A 14,888-nucleotide genomic window follows, 5' to 3' on the forward strand; every position below is an offset into this window, starting at 1 on the left:
TCACTGCTACACAACTGTAAAGGATGCATATTGCTCTGTCCCACGTGCAGCTTTAGGACTCTCTGATCACTGTCTGTTTCATTTTCTCCCGACCTACAAGCAGAAACTAAAATCAGCTAAGCCTGTAGTAAGGACTGTAAAGAGATGGACCAATGAAGCAGAGCTGGAACTACAAGCCTGCTTTGACCTCACTGATTGGAGTGTTTTTGAGGCTGCAGCCACAGACCTGGATTAGCTCACAGATACTGTGACATTGTATATCAGTTTCTGTGAGGATATGTGCATCCCTGCAAAACTGTTTTCAGCCAACGATCCTGTATCTGTGTGGAGAGGCCCGAAAAGCATCACCAAGTACAAGACACCTCCCCCTCGCTCTGTAGAGAGTCAACTAATGGCTAATGAACTGAATGTGTTTTACTGCAGGTTTGAAAAGCCACGTCTCACACCCCTCCCCCGCTCTGATCTTCACTTCACACACACACCAATACCTCCTGGAACCCCCCTCCTCCCCCCTCCTGTTACTCAATCTTATTTATGATCTTTGAGGAGGATGTGTGCTGGGTCTTTCGGAAAAAAAAAAGACTAGGAAAGCTTCAGGCCCAGACGGTGTTTCATCTGCCATTCTGAAAGTCTGTGCTGACCAACTGGCCCCCATCTTCACATAGATCTTCAATAGATCACTGAATAGATGCTTCAAAAGCTCCACCATCATTCCAGTCCTCAAAAAACCCAAAATCACAGGACTTAATGACAACAGACCTGTCGCTTTCACATCTGTGGACATGAAGTCATTTGAGAGACTGGGTTTGGCCTACCAGAAGGACATCACTGGACCCCTGCTGGACCCTATTCAGTTTACTTACAGATGCTGTCAATATGGAACTGCATTATATCCTGCAACACCTCGACAAACCTGGAACTTATGCAAGTATGCTATTTGTGGACTTCAGTTCAGCCTTCAATACCATCATGCCTGATCTTCTCTCAACCAAACTGACCCAGCTCTCCGTGCCCACCCCAATCTGTCGATGGATCACCAGCTTTCTGACAGAGAGGCAGCAGCTAGTTAGACTGGGGAAACTCATATCCGGGACCCTCACTATTAGCACTGGTGCTCCTCAGGGAAGCATTCTCTCTCCACTGCTCTTCTCCCTGTACATGAATGACTGCATTGCAAAAGACCCCACTGTCAAGCTCCTGAAGTCTTCAGATGACACCACGGTCATCGGCCTAATCCGCGATGGTGACGAGTCTGCATACAGATGGGAGGTTGCTCAGCTGGCTGTCTGGTGCGTTCACAACAACCTTGAGCTGAACATGCTCAAAACAGTGGAGATGATAGTGGACTAAGGAGAAATACACCCCCCCCCCCCACCACCACCATCATGAACAGCACAGTGGCAGCATTGGAGTCATTCAGGTTCCTAGGCTTTACCATCTCTCAGGACCTGAAGTGGGACACCCACATAGACTCCATTGTGAAGAAGGCTCAGCAGAGGATGTACTTCCTTCGCCAGCTGAGGAAGTTCAACCTGCCACAGGAGCTGCTGACACAGTTCTACTTGGTCGTCATTGAGTCTGGCCTGTGTACATCTATAACTGTCTGGTTTGGTTCAGCCACCAAATCAGACAGAAGGAAACTACAACAGACAGTCAAGACTGCTGAGAGGATTATTGGTGCCCCCCTGCCCACCTTCTAAGACCTGAATGTCTCCAGAGTGAGGAAATGTGCAGGTAGAATTATTCTGGACTCCACACACCCTGCCCACTCCCTCTTTGAACTGTTGCCCTCTGGCCAGTTCTACAGAGCACTGAGAGCCAGGACATCCAGGCACAAGAGCAGTCTTTACCCTCAGGCCATTTTCCTCATAAACAATTAAACTTCTCAGGACTCCCCCATAGTGCAGTAATGTAAATACATATCTCATGTACATATGTAAATTCACCTTACACATACATTACCACTTGCACATGTACGTACATACACCATTCTGTTATATGTCCTATCATTTGTATGTCAATTTATACTCTTACCTTGTTTTATATTCTGTGTGTCACTGTAATGTTCTGTGTGCATTTGTTTCTCCTATCACCAAAAAAAATGACAAATAATCCCTTGTGTATGTGAGAACACTTGGCAATAAAGCTCATTCTGATTCTGGTTTATAGTTCTGAGAACAGAAAATTAATAAAAAAATAATTACAAAAATAAATAAATCTTAGCAACATACACAAGAATGAGAAAACTGTCAAATAAGTTTTGCTCTAGAGAACTCTGCTCACTTTTCCTTTTCCTTAGTTTAGTCCTTAATTTGCAACTGTATCGTTTTTTTTTTTTTTCCACGTTGGGTCCATTCATAATGCTTTGAAAAACCTAGGTTCAAAGGAAATCCAGATTCCCGAAAGCGATCCTCCAGTCAGAGAAGTCAATTCTGAATGGGAGTTTCAGTGAGTCTCCTGTTTCCATGGTAACACTCTTCGACACCGAGGGTAATGTAGTTCTTTATGGAGTTATATACGTGCCAAAATTCTGCATGCGCAAAATTGTATTTTGAGCGTGTAAATTGATATTTTGAGCGCATAAAATTGTTCTGTGCGTGCAAGATGATATTTTGAGCATGTAATTTGATATTTTGAGTGCAAAAAATTGTCAAATTTTATTTTGTACGTGCAAGATGACATTTTGAGTACACAAAAACGTTTTGCGCGCGTAAGATGATATTTTGAGTGCACAAAAAGTTATTTTGCAAGCATTTGCACTCATTTTTGTAAAGCAATGTATCTTCTTGCAAAAATGAATACATTTTTTGCGTGTACAAGGACTCACTGGCTCTTTCTCCTCATATGCACTCTGCTTGCGCCTGGAACTTTAGACTATTCGCTTGCTTTTACACCTGTATTCCAAGAAATCCAGCCTCCTACGTCAGGATTGGCTATTAGGGGCTGCTTACAAGCGCTCTATGATTGGACAGTTGAGGTAGCTAGTAGCTACAGCAACCATAAACATCTCAGTGTAAATATTGCAGAAGAGCCAACAGGCACAATGCTCCACGTTCAGTACACACTTTATACACTGTATGCAGTTACCATTACAAAATAAATTTGCCTAGTGGATTATAGTCAAACCAGGAATACTGTAAGGCTTAAATTACTGTAAATGTAACCTGGAATCATGCAATGTTAATGAGTTAAAAATGATGTTCAATATACTGTACTTTGAATTTTCCCCCAATTATGACATAGAAATAATTAGCTTCTTTTCCTTATCTTCCATTTCTCCTCATTAATCAATTTTGCCAGAAGGGTTGTGATAGAATGCATAAACTTCATAAAAACAGCATACTGAACATTTCAAGATACCCCACAGCTTTGAAATGCAAAGATAAACAGCTTTTCTAATTTATTATCAAGAATAGAATATGTTAATTTAGGCAATATTTATAATATTTATAATACGCAAGGCTGACGAAAAATGGGAGAGGACCAGGGGCGTAGATTCCCCAATATTTATACCATGATCTATGGAAACATGTAAATGCTTCATGCTGCAACCTTCTTTATCATCTCTGACTTCCTTATTTGTCATTGATCCTAATGGACGTTTGTTGACAAGAGGACTGCAGAAGAAGAGTATTCCAGCAACCAGTGCATATGCCAGTTAGCCTTATGTGATTTGTTTGTTAAATAAGATTCAAGATAGCATTGTTCAGAATTTTCATATGCTAGTCTAACCAGAAAATCCATTGTCACAGTGACATGACCTGCTCTTGTACCAGTTGTTTCAATTATATTAACAAATGAGTGCATGTAAGGTTAAATGGGAGCTGTGTTATTTCTTTACCATTGTATAATTTCTGTGTCACTAGAGACCAGTGGCGCCTGCAGCTTTTTGGCTGTATGCCTGTGCGTAAAATGAGTGCTCCAACAGACATGAGAAACACTTCTTCTCAGAATATTCCAGCAGTTATGAATCATGTCCCGTAATTTGTTGACTGTTTGAAATAACCAGCAATGCACGTTTCACGAATTAACAATTTTTTGGAGTCGGTTCTTTTCAGTGAATTGGCCAAACAGGCTTGTGAAACTGTCTGATTCAATTCGTGATTCAGTACAATTCATTCAGAGCGCTCTCTCACTGAATCATTTGGAGTGGTTTCTCACACAGTAAAACAGTTTCGGCATATTTACGAACACAGAACAGCACTGGACAAAGTGGATATTTACTTCAATCAACTGAAACAAAATGCTGCCTTTTTGAGAGGTGACTTTGAGAAAGTAAACTAGTGCTGTTTTAAGAGAATAAGGGGCTGTTCACACCAAACGTGGTATTGTGGCCGCTCGCGCTGTTTTTAAATAGTTTTCCATAAACATTTGCTAGTTTTTGACAACTATATCATTTTTACTGTTTTTAGAATCTCTCACAGGAGCGCTGCATGTTTAGATGCCATGTCAAGTTAAAAAGAACTTCAACTGTTAAAGACATATCTCGATACACCTACGTTCCGCTCCTGTCATTGCACTGTCTTGCTTTTGTAGTGCAAGAATGCATTCGTTCTGAATGGTTACTGTCTTTTTAGCTTTAGCCAATGCTACACATACTCAAGAAAATTAATAAATGCTTCTCTAATAGTTACCAGAATTGAACGCTTTGGTGTTGTTTTTGCAAGTTATCTGCTCTCTGTTATCCTGTCTCTGGAGCAACACAAAACTGATGCAACCTGTTTGAATTCGACTGATAATTTTCTACTTTAAAGCATTATGTAGGAAGTCAAACCTCTAAAACGACAGCAGTGATGAGGAAAAGAGACAACACTACTGTGACAGGTCTTTAGTTCTCTCTGAAGGAGGAAGCGGGAGCTGGGTGAACAATCCACGCAGTCTTTTATTAACAGCACTTTTCTGTGTAACACAAAGTTTTTGCTTTTTAGCACAACATGCACACACAACACGAACTCAGCTGCGTGTGTGTCTCTCTCTCTCCACTCCGTCGTCTGGACACCCTTTTTATCCTTCTCCAGCTCTCACTGTAACACAGAACAGCTGTTAGAGAGTTTATTTATTTGTATATTAATCAACATTTACAAATATTAATAAATAAATGCATTAAATAGCTAAATGAACAAATAGATAAATGAACCAGTAAATAAATAAATTACACTGAATTGTGTGGACAGCCACATAGTTGACTACAACAAAGGTAACAACAAACCAGCCATAGGCTATATTGCACATGTATTGGCTCGTCATCCTCTCCTCTTCCTCTCTGACACCCAAAAGTGCTCCCGCCCACACCACAGAGTTGTGCAAAATTGACTCTTATCACTTTGGGGTGCAAAGACCTCTGATTGATTGGAGAATGTTCCTTAAGTGCAGCTTCCATCTACCTACTTTGTACTCCTCTGAAAACATGGTGAACCTCTTTATATTCAATATGTGCTTGATCATTGTCAGGATCATTCACAGGGACTCAGTGGCTAACCGCAGTCTGTTAACAAACAGTATGTCTTTACTGACCCTGGAAGCAATTGCACCTGGACCCACAGAATTTGTAAAAATGAAACATTGTCTAAAGGTAATAGATCGTTCTGAACAAAATTATCACAAAACTAAATTATATTAGTAAAAGTAGTTCATTAGGTTGATTGATTATTATTATTATTTAAATTTAAGAAAATAAATGTAAACATGTTCCCAGCATGGTAAATAGAAGTATGTCTAAATTTACGCACAAATACAATGAAGTTACAATGACGAGCGACACTACACTGTCACATTTCAGCATTTCACATATACGGACAAAGATTCGCTTAAAGGGATAGTTCACCCAAAAATGAAAATCCTCTCATGATTTACTTACCTTTAAGCCATCCCAGATGTGAATAACTTTCCTGAAAGGTGAGTCAATTTTCATTTTCATTTCATTCATTCCTTTAAGTAGCATTTAAAGAGCGTCTTCGCGAGTACGTGTTAAGTGCAGCTTTGGGAAACGCACATACAAATAACTAACATTCATAAAATCGCTCGTAGAAAATGCACTCAACCACTAAGATCAATCGTTATTGGGAAATGAGGCCCTTGTTTGACATCAGATAAAGATTACCCAAATCATTAAGAGCCTGATGAAAAGAAAACAATATCTCTGATTGAGTAGGGAACCAATTTTGTAATAGAAGCACAGTCCCAACTCAGTAAAGTAGTCTACTAATTGGTACAGTCAGAATATTATAAATTAAGTTAGTTTAGTTTGATTTCCCACAACCTTGAAGAAAAACAACAGCAACATCAAAAAGAAAACTGTCAGATTTCAAAAGGTTCTAGATGTTTAGATGATATTACCCATTTATCCAATGTAAACATGTACAGCTCTGGAAAAAAAATTAAGAGACTACTGCAAAATGATTGGTTTCTCTGGATTTACTATTTATAGGTATGTATTTAAGTAAAATTAACATTTTTGTTTTATTCTCTAAAGCACTGACAACATTTCTTCCAAATTCCAAATAAAAATATTGTCATTTAGAGCATTTATTTGAAGAAAATGACAACTGATCAAAATAACAAAAAAGATGCAGTGTTTTCAGACCCTGAATAATGCAAAGAAAACAAGTTCATATTCATTTTTAAACAACACAATACTAATGTTTTAACTTAGGAAGAGTTCAGAAATCAGTATTTGGTGAAAAAACCCTGATTTTCAATCACAGCGTCTTGTCATGCTCTCTACCAGTCTTTCACATTACTGTTGGGTGACTTTATGCCACTCCTGGCGCAAAAATTCAAGCAGCTCGGCTTTGTTTGATGGCTTGTGGCCATCCATCTTCCTCTTAATCACATTCCAGAGGTTTTCAATGGGGCTCAGGTCTGGAGATTGGGCTCTCCATGACAGGGTCTTGATCCGGTGGTCCTCCATCCACACCTTGATTGACCTGGCTGTGTGGCATGGAGCATTGTCCTGCTGGAAAAAACAATTCTCAGAGTTGGGGAACATTGTCAGTGCAAAAGGAAGCAAGTTTTCTTTCAAGATAACTTTGTACGTGGCTTGATTCATGCGTCCTTCACAAAGATGACTCTGTTCGATTCCAGCCTTGCTGAAGCACCCCCAGATCATCAACGATCCTCCACCAAATTTCATAGTGGGTGCGAGACACTATGGCTTGAAGTTCTCTCCAGGTCTCCATCTAACTATTAGATGACCAGGTGGAGGATCAGTGATAATCTGGATGGCTGGAATCGGGCAGATTCGTCTTTGTGAAAGTTTTCGTCTTTTGTGAAGATGGATGGCCACAAGCCATCAAACAAAGCCGAGCTGCTTGAATTTTGTGCCAGGAGTGGCATAAAGTCACCCAACAGCAATGTAAAAGACTGGTAGAGAGCATGCCAAGATGCATGAAAGCTGTGATTAAAAATCATGATTATTCCACCAAATGTTGATTTCTGAACTCTTCCTAAGTTAAAACATTAGTATTATGTTTTTTAAAAATGAATATGAACATTTTGCATTCTTTGCATTATTCGGGGTCTGAAAACACTACATCTTTTTTATTTTGATCAGTTGTCATTTTCTGCAAATAAATAAACTACAACATTTTTTGGGGAATTTGGGAGAAATGTTTTCAGTACTTTATAGAATAAAACAAAAATGTTCATTTTACTCAAACACATATCTATAAATAGTAAATCCAGAGAAACTGATAATTTTGCAGTGGTCTCTTAATTTTTTCCAGAGCTGTATATTATATTGTAACATTTATATTTTAAACCTTTTTTAATACACAGTTTCTAGCATACAATTATGCATGATTTTAATAAATACATTTTAATAAAATACAGAAAATAAAATGTGGATGTTTTATTCGATCAATCGATTACTCAAAGAAACAATTGAAGATTAATCAATTATCAAAATAATCATTAGTTTCAGCCCTAATGTGCAGTGGCAAAAAAATAAAAAATAAAATAAAAATATGGACTTAGCTAGTTTTCTGCATTAATTGGTCATAAAATGTGATCTCATTTTTATACAAATCACAACTATAGACAAACACAATGTGCTTCAGCTAATAACACACAAACAACTGTAATCTTTCATGTCTTTATTGAACACATCCCATTAAACATTCACAGTGCTGTGGAAAAAGTATGTGAACCCTTGGATTTAATTACTGTTCAGTCATCCTTTGGCAGCAATAACCTCAACCAAGCATTTACAGTAGCTGTAGATAAGACCTCAAAAGTTGAGATGGAATTCTGGACCATTATTCCTTGCAGAACTGCTTCAGCTCATCCATATTCTTAGGATGTCTGGTGTGAACATCTCTTGAGGTCATTCCACAGCATCTCTATTGGGTTAAGGTCTGGGTTCTGACTGGGACACTCCAAAAGCTGGATTTTCTTTTTTGAAAAGCCATTCTGTATTGGATTTACATCGATGCTGCATCACCCAACATCTACTGATCTTCAGCTGGCACACAGCCACCCTGACATTATCCTGTAGGATATCTTGGGAATTCATTTTTTCCTCGATGATGGCAAGTGGTCCAGGCCCCGAAGCAGCAAAGCACCCCCAAATCATGATGCTCCCTCCACCATACTTCGCCGTTGGGATGATGTTTTCATGTTGGTATGCGTTGCCCTGTTTACGCCACATGCAGTGCTGAGTGTTCTTCCCAGATTATTCAGCCTTAGTTTCATCAGTCAACAAAACATTTTCCCAGTAGGAAAGTCTTCTTAGGAAGACTTCAGGTGCGGAGCAATGTTTTTGTTGGAAAGCAGCGGCTTCCTTCGTGGTGTCCTGCCATGGACACCATGCCTGTTTAATGCTTTTAGTAGACACATGTACAGAGATGTTAACCAGTTCCAATGATTCTTTTAAGTCTTTTTTTTACCTCATTGATCATTGTGCAGTGTGCCCTTTGAGTCATCTTGGCTGGACAGCCACTTCTAGGGAGAGTAGCCACAGTACTAAATCATTTCCATTTATAGATAATTTGTCTAACTGTGGACAGATGAATATCTAAGCTCTTCGAGATGACTTTGTAACCCTTTCCAGCTTTATGCAAAGCAAAAATTCTTGATCGTAGGTCTTTTCAGATCTCTTTTTTGCGAGACATGGGCCACGACAGCAGGTGCTTCTTGTGTATAGCAAACTCAAACTGTTTAAGTGTTTTTTATAAGTCAAAGTAGCTTTAAACCACACCTCCAATCTCGTTTCATTAATTGGATGCCAGGTTTGCCAACTCATGACTCTAATTAGCTTTTGTTGACATCATTAGCCTATGGGGTTCACATACTTTTTCCAACCTGTTTGAATGATGTATTCAGTATGTACTAGAACAATACAATAATTTGTGTATTTCTAGTTAAAACAGATTGTGTTTGCTCATTGTTGTAACTTATATTTAAAACAAATTTACAAATAAATGCAGGTAATTCTAAAGGGTTTACATACTTTTTTTTGCCATTGTTTATATTCAGTGTAATAATTCAGATAATTAAAATGCATTATATTATTGTGGCACATGAATAAAGCATTGATTAGACAATACAAAATGTGGCTTTAGAAGTTAACATAATGTTAATTTCCATATCATTGAACATAAGCCTGTTATTGGCTTACAGTCAACAGCAATCCATTTTAAAATAGAATTTGTCTATCTGTTTGACGTACACTTATTATAAAGGCTTTTCTAAGGACATGTCTATGTACACATGCATCTCACTTTGGTTGCGTTGTCACAAACACTGCATTTGTAGTTGTACTCCATCCAGCAGTGTTTGAAAATGTCCTCCTCATTTTGTGCTGTCTGCTGTCAGTAACGGTATGTGTCCACTGGAGCGATAGAAAGACGCTTACAATGCTTGAAAGCTGCTGCTTTAGGATGTGTTTGTAAAATGCAAAACCAATGTGTATTGTCTATCATTGTTTTCAGTACACGAGCAGTAATATCATCAAATAGTATGTGCAATTACAGTTGGAAAGATGCCAGCTTCTTTTCCAAATGCCCAAAGTATACAGTGTTGATTTATTACACTTTTGCTTACCCAGCCACAGTACTGCCACAATAAATGCTTAAAATTACCATTTGAAGTCTGAAAATCATCAGCCCTAAATGAAACAATTAATACAAAAATAAATTAAAAAAATACACACTTCACCTCTAAGCATGTTACATTTGCTAACAGAGCACTACACTGGCAGACTTTTTTTAGACATATGAAAATTATTAGAGGCTTAAATGGATTCGGCCAAGCACTCAGAATTTGTAATGTAGTTTATAGGCAGAAAATTAGCTATAATTCATACCAAAGCAAAGCACATAAAATACTCTCTAGTAACACGCTGGTGCAAAACCACCACTAAGCTCCATCTGTACGATCAAGAGGAAATATCTCAGATGTTCTGAGTCTGATGTTACGTGACACACAGAGGGAAAGATTGCGGGCATCTGTCATGACAAAGGACGTGAAAAGGTTGCACAAGACAAAGTGAGACGAAAAAGAGCACCTCTACATTCCTGTGTTTCTCGTTACCTGCTCTGTTAAGTCTAGTTGTTTTTTACTCCACTGACAGCTAAGAGACACTGACAGCCACATTCCATACCATTACGAGACCAATCTAACAAATAAGCAAAGGGAAATGAGACAGTACACTAGGTCAGAAAAAAATGTGTGTGTGTGTGTGTGTGTGTGTGTGTGTGTGTGTGTGCGTGTGCGTGTGTGTGTGTATGTGGATAGGGGGGATAATTAGCTTTAGTTTACAGACCCCATTTACCAGTTTTGTCATTTGAATCACAAAAGCTATAATTAGGTTGTAATTGCCCGGCCGTGAGTTGTCAATAATTTACATTAGTCTGAGTTTTGGCACATGTGCATGAATGGAATGGATTAATCCATTAAGGTAAACCCTAATTGAAGGAGAGCTGATATGATAATTAAGATAAGCTTGTTGCAAGGCCCTAGGTGCCAGTTTCTGTGATAGCACTGTGATATAGCAAGTTCTAGAGCTGCATCAGTACAGCTATCTTCAGTGAGGATAATTGCTGACATTGACATCAGGGTTTCTCCCAACAGTGGCATGCTGTTGGGTGATAGTGTAATATACGTAGATATAGCTTGCTTTAGTTACTTGAGATGCTAAATGACTCTTAAGACGAGATCTGTGTGCACTTACTCTGATATTGTGATATGAGAGGTTTGTGAAATGAAATGAAGTGGTTTCTGGGTTATTATACTGTGTTGAATACTTCCTTTAATAATGGGCATAAATTATTAAATGATTATTTGGAGTTGGCCATTGAGAATTACATGCAAATGGTGATTAATCTAAACAAAAGGGAACTCAAACGTGTAACTATAAGGGTGGGTGAGAGTTCCAGAGGTGGGGGCAACTACTGAAAAAGACCTGCCATCCATCGAGGACAACCAACTTAGGAATGTTGAGAACATTATCTTCAGAGGACCCAGGGGTACGGGAGGGTGAGTAGGAAGATAGGAAGTCAGACAGATGGAGGGGCAAGACCATGTAGAGCTTCAAAGCTATGGTTAGAATTTTTAATTGAATGCGATAAGATACAGGTAACCAGTGAAGCTGACACAGTATGGGAGTGATATGGTCAGATTTCTTCATATGTGAAAGAAAGGACCCTGGCAGCTGAGTTTTGAATATACTGAGACCACATCAACACTATAAAGTTTTCATTTGAAAACGCATAATTTGCTTTACATTTTGTCCTTCTGTCCACACTGAGACTGCATTTTTGACAGCAAAAACTGAGCTTTTTGAAAACGCTCTTCCAAGTTGATAAATTTGAAAACACAGTCTTCGCATTGTAGTGTGGACAGGGGAAACAGAGACATCTAAAAACCATTAAATAGTTGTTGTCATGTGATCCATTCAACCCAAAACAATCAAGATGGCGGCCCATTTTGTAGTGGTGTTGTGCCTGCTATTAACTTTGATTGGGTTGTTAAAGATAAATGTTACTTTGTACAACCTTCACATTGCATTCCTTCAAAGGCGACGGGAAATTTACTCAGAATTGCTGTCCGGCGACGGAACTCGAGGTCACTTGCGTTTCAGACAGCACATGGAAAGGTGATTTTTCGCATGTGCAGTAAGGGGATTTAAGAGTGTTTATACTATTTGGTGTGGACGAGCAAATTTTGAAAAATGCTTGAAAATGGCAGTGTGGACAGAGAGCATTTAAAGAATGAAAACGTCATTTTCAAATGTATCTGGATTAATGTGGACGTAGCCTGAAGTAGGGCTGGGTGATAAAACAATATCGATATTTATCACAGAAAAAAAAAAAAAAAAAAATTGATATCGATGATAAACTTCTGAGTAATTTTTTTATATTTAGCCTGTTATACATCTAGATCAGGTAAGTGTCTCTAAAGACGCAAGCAGCTCGGCAAGTTAACTTGCTAACTAAATCACAGTTATGAAATCAGCTGGTTAGGAAGTATAACGCCTGTTAGCATGCAGCCCTGCTGTCATGGAAGCCGGTAATTAGACCAAATGAGGCTTGGTAGCCGCTAGCTAGCAGCTAGCTATCTGGCTAATATGACATCACTGTGTACCGAACAAGACAGCACTGACAATTCAATACAGCTATTGACTGAACACAACAGCAATTCCATGTACTATTTATAAAAATAAAAATAAAATTAAGATCCATAGCGTCACTTCTTGTAATGATTATTGTCAGTTGGCAATACAGCTCATGGTGCATTACCGCCACCTACTGAGCTGGTGTGTGGAGCTTCACAAGAAAGTCTTTCACTGAAATTAAACATCAGCTGAAAAGCGAAATTTCATCGAACAGAGGTCACACACACCTTATGTAGGATTATATCCTAAACTGAATATACTTTAAAGGTATCTTATACTCTGGAGTTTACTTGTAAACAAACAAGTTATGTTTAATTCATTCTTGAGGTCTAGCAAACATGTGGAATGCAGTTCTGCCCACATCAATGGTATGAAATGTAAATTGTGATAAATATCAATAGTGAACGGAAAAAAAAAATTTGTGATAATTTTTTGGGGCAAATCACCCAGCCCTAGCCTGAAGTTGCTTGAGAGTTTTAGTGGAAAGACCAAAAAGAATGACAGTAATCTAGCCTGGTGGTTATGAATGCATGAATGACAGTTTCAGCATATTTCCTACTCAACAATATTTCCTATTCAACATATTTCCTACTCAACAAAGAAGGAGACGAGGGAGAGTCACCTGATTCGAATTTGTACGACCCAACCCAGCTTGATGTGATTCTATCTGAACAGACATGCAACCCAGTTTACAACCACTGATATATACCATTGAAGTGAATGATTAACATATTCATTTACTTGGTACTCAATAGTACCAAGGTACTTTTGGTTAGTGAGAAGTTGCACATACAACAATGATAGTCTGCTATTTATGTCCCAAGTCAAATGGTGTGTATAAAAACGAAATTGTCCCAAAATCAGTTGTAAAGAAAGTGCCACTTGAGTTGGCTGTGAAAAGCACTCAGCATCAATATCTTGCAGGTGTCTTAGGTTCTCTATCTGTCACTCACTCGAAGTTGTGTCGATGTAGTGACACTAGGGGTCACTCTTGGGAGCCCCAAACACCTCTGCTTTTTTTAAAAAAGTGGAATTGGCGAGTGGAATTTGCATCCCAATCCCCCGGACATACGGGTATAAAAGGAGCTGGTATGCAACCACTCATTCAGATTTTCTCTTCGGAGCCGAGCAGTTGTATTCAGTGCACTGAATTCAATTCCCTCCAAAGACGCACCTCAAAACTTCTGGATTTACGGCGCATTTCAGCGGCTTTTCCCCCTCTGCACCCATGGAGTGCAGAGAACGCCCCTGGGCGCTTCGGCAGAGTGAAAATAAGAGAGTATATTCTAAAAGAGTATATTTTCATTCACAAAAAGAGCGGCACACACGGAACATCTCTTTAAAGATGCCTTTCCGTTTGTGTGTTATTCCTGGTTGTGGTTGTTATCTCTCCACTTCTGACAGCCACAATCGCTGTCTTACGTGTCTGGGCACTGCCCACGCGGAGACATTGTTCGTGGATGAGTCATGTCCTCATTGCGAGAACATGACCATGGCAACGTTGCAGTCACGGCTTGCTTTCGTAAGAGCGGGCTCGTCCAGTCTGACGCAGAGGCTTTGGCTGGGCTTCTTCCTTCGGGAATGGTTGCCCAGTCTCACACTGACGTGGAAATGACGGACATGCTTTCTCGGGCAGTCGTGAGCGTCAGGCTAGAGTGGAACCCTCCACTCTCCCCTGAACCCTCGCGGCTCGACAATTGGTTCCTGGGCTCGGGGCGCCGCCCACGGCCACGCCCCGCCCCATTCCTTTCTTCCCGGAAGTGCATGAGGAGCTGACAAGATCGTGTACCGCTCGCGCATAGTGCCTTTCCCCTCCCTTGAGGTGAAGACGTGTGCTCTTGACTCCCAGTCGTGTTCACAGACTGTGATCCCTGGATGACTTTCCTCCTTAGCCCTCTGGCAGTTGAGTTTGCGGAGAAACTCGCTGACCGGCCCAGTACGTGCACTAATGAGCCCCTGTACTGAGGTAGGTGCTCCACATGTGCTGATTCCCCGAAGGCGACCCCATGTGATATCTTCCGCAAAATCGTTTCCCTGTCGGCAAACTGTGTCTTCCTTGGGCAGAGGCCCCTCTGCCCCCAGTCACCATGCTCTGTAGAAACTCCTCCCCCTTTGGGTAGGACCTACCATGGGACCTCTCCACATGACATACTTCCAAAAAGACTCAGTAAGACCATGTGACATATTCCATTCAAAATACCCCCCCCCCCCTTTGGGCGGGGTGTGGTCTCCGCGGTGCCTTCCGCGGTGTATACGTTGGGGGAGGGCTTGGTGT

This window comes from Myxocyprinus asiaticus, chromosome 32 (assembly GCF_019703515.2).
Source record: "Myxocyprinus asiaticus isolate MX2 ecotype Aquarium Trade chromosome 32, UBuf_Myxa_2, whole genome shotgun sequence".
Lineage (NCBI taxonomy): Eukaryota > Metazoa > Chordata > Actinopteri > Cypriniformes > Catostomidae > Myxocyprinus > Myxocyprinus asiaticus.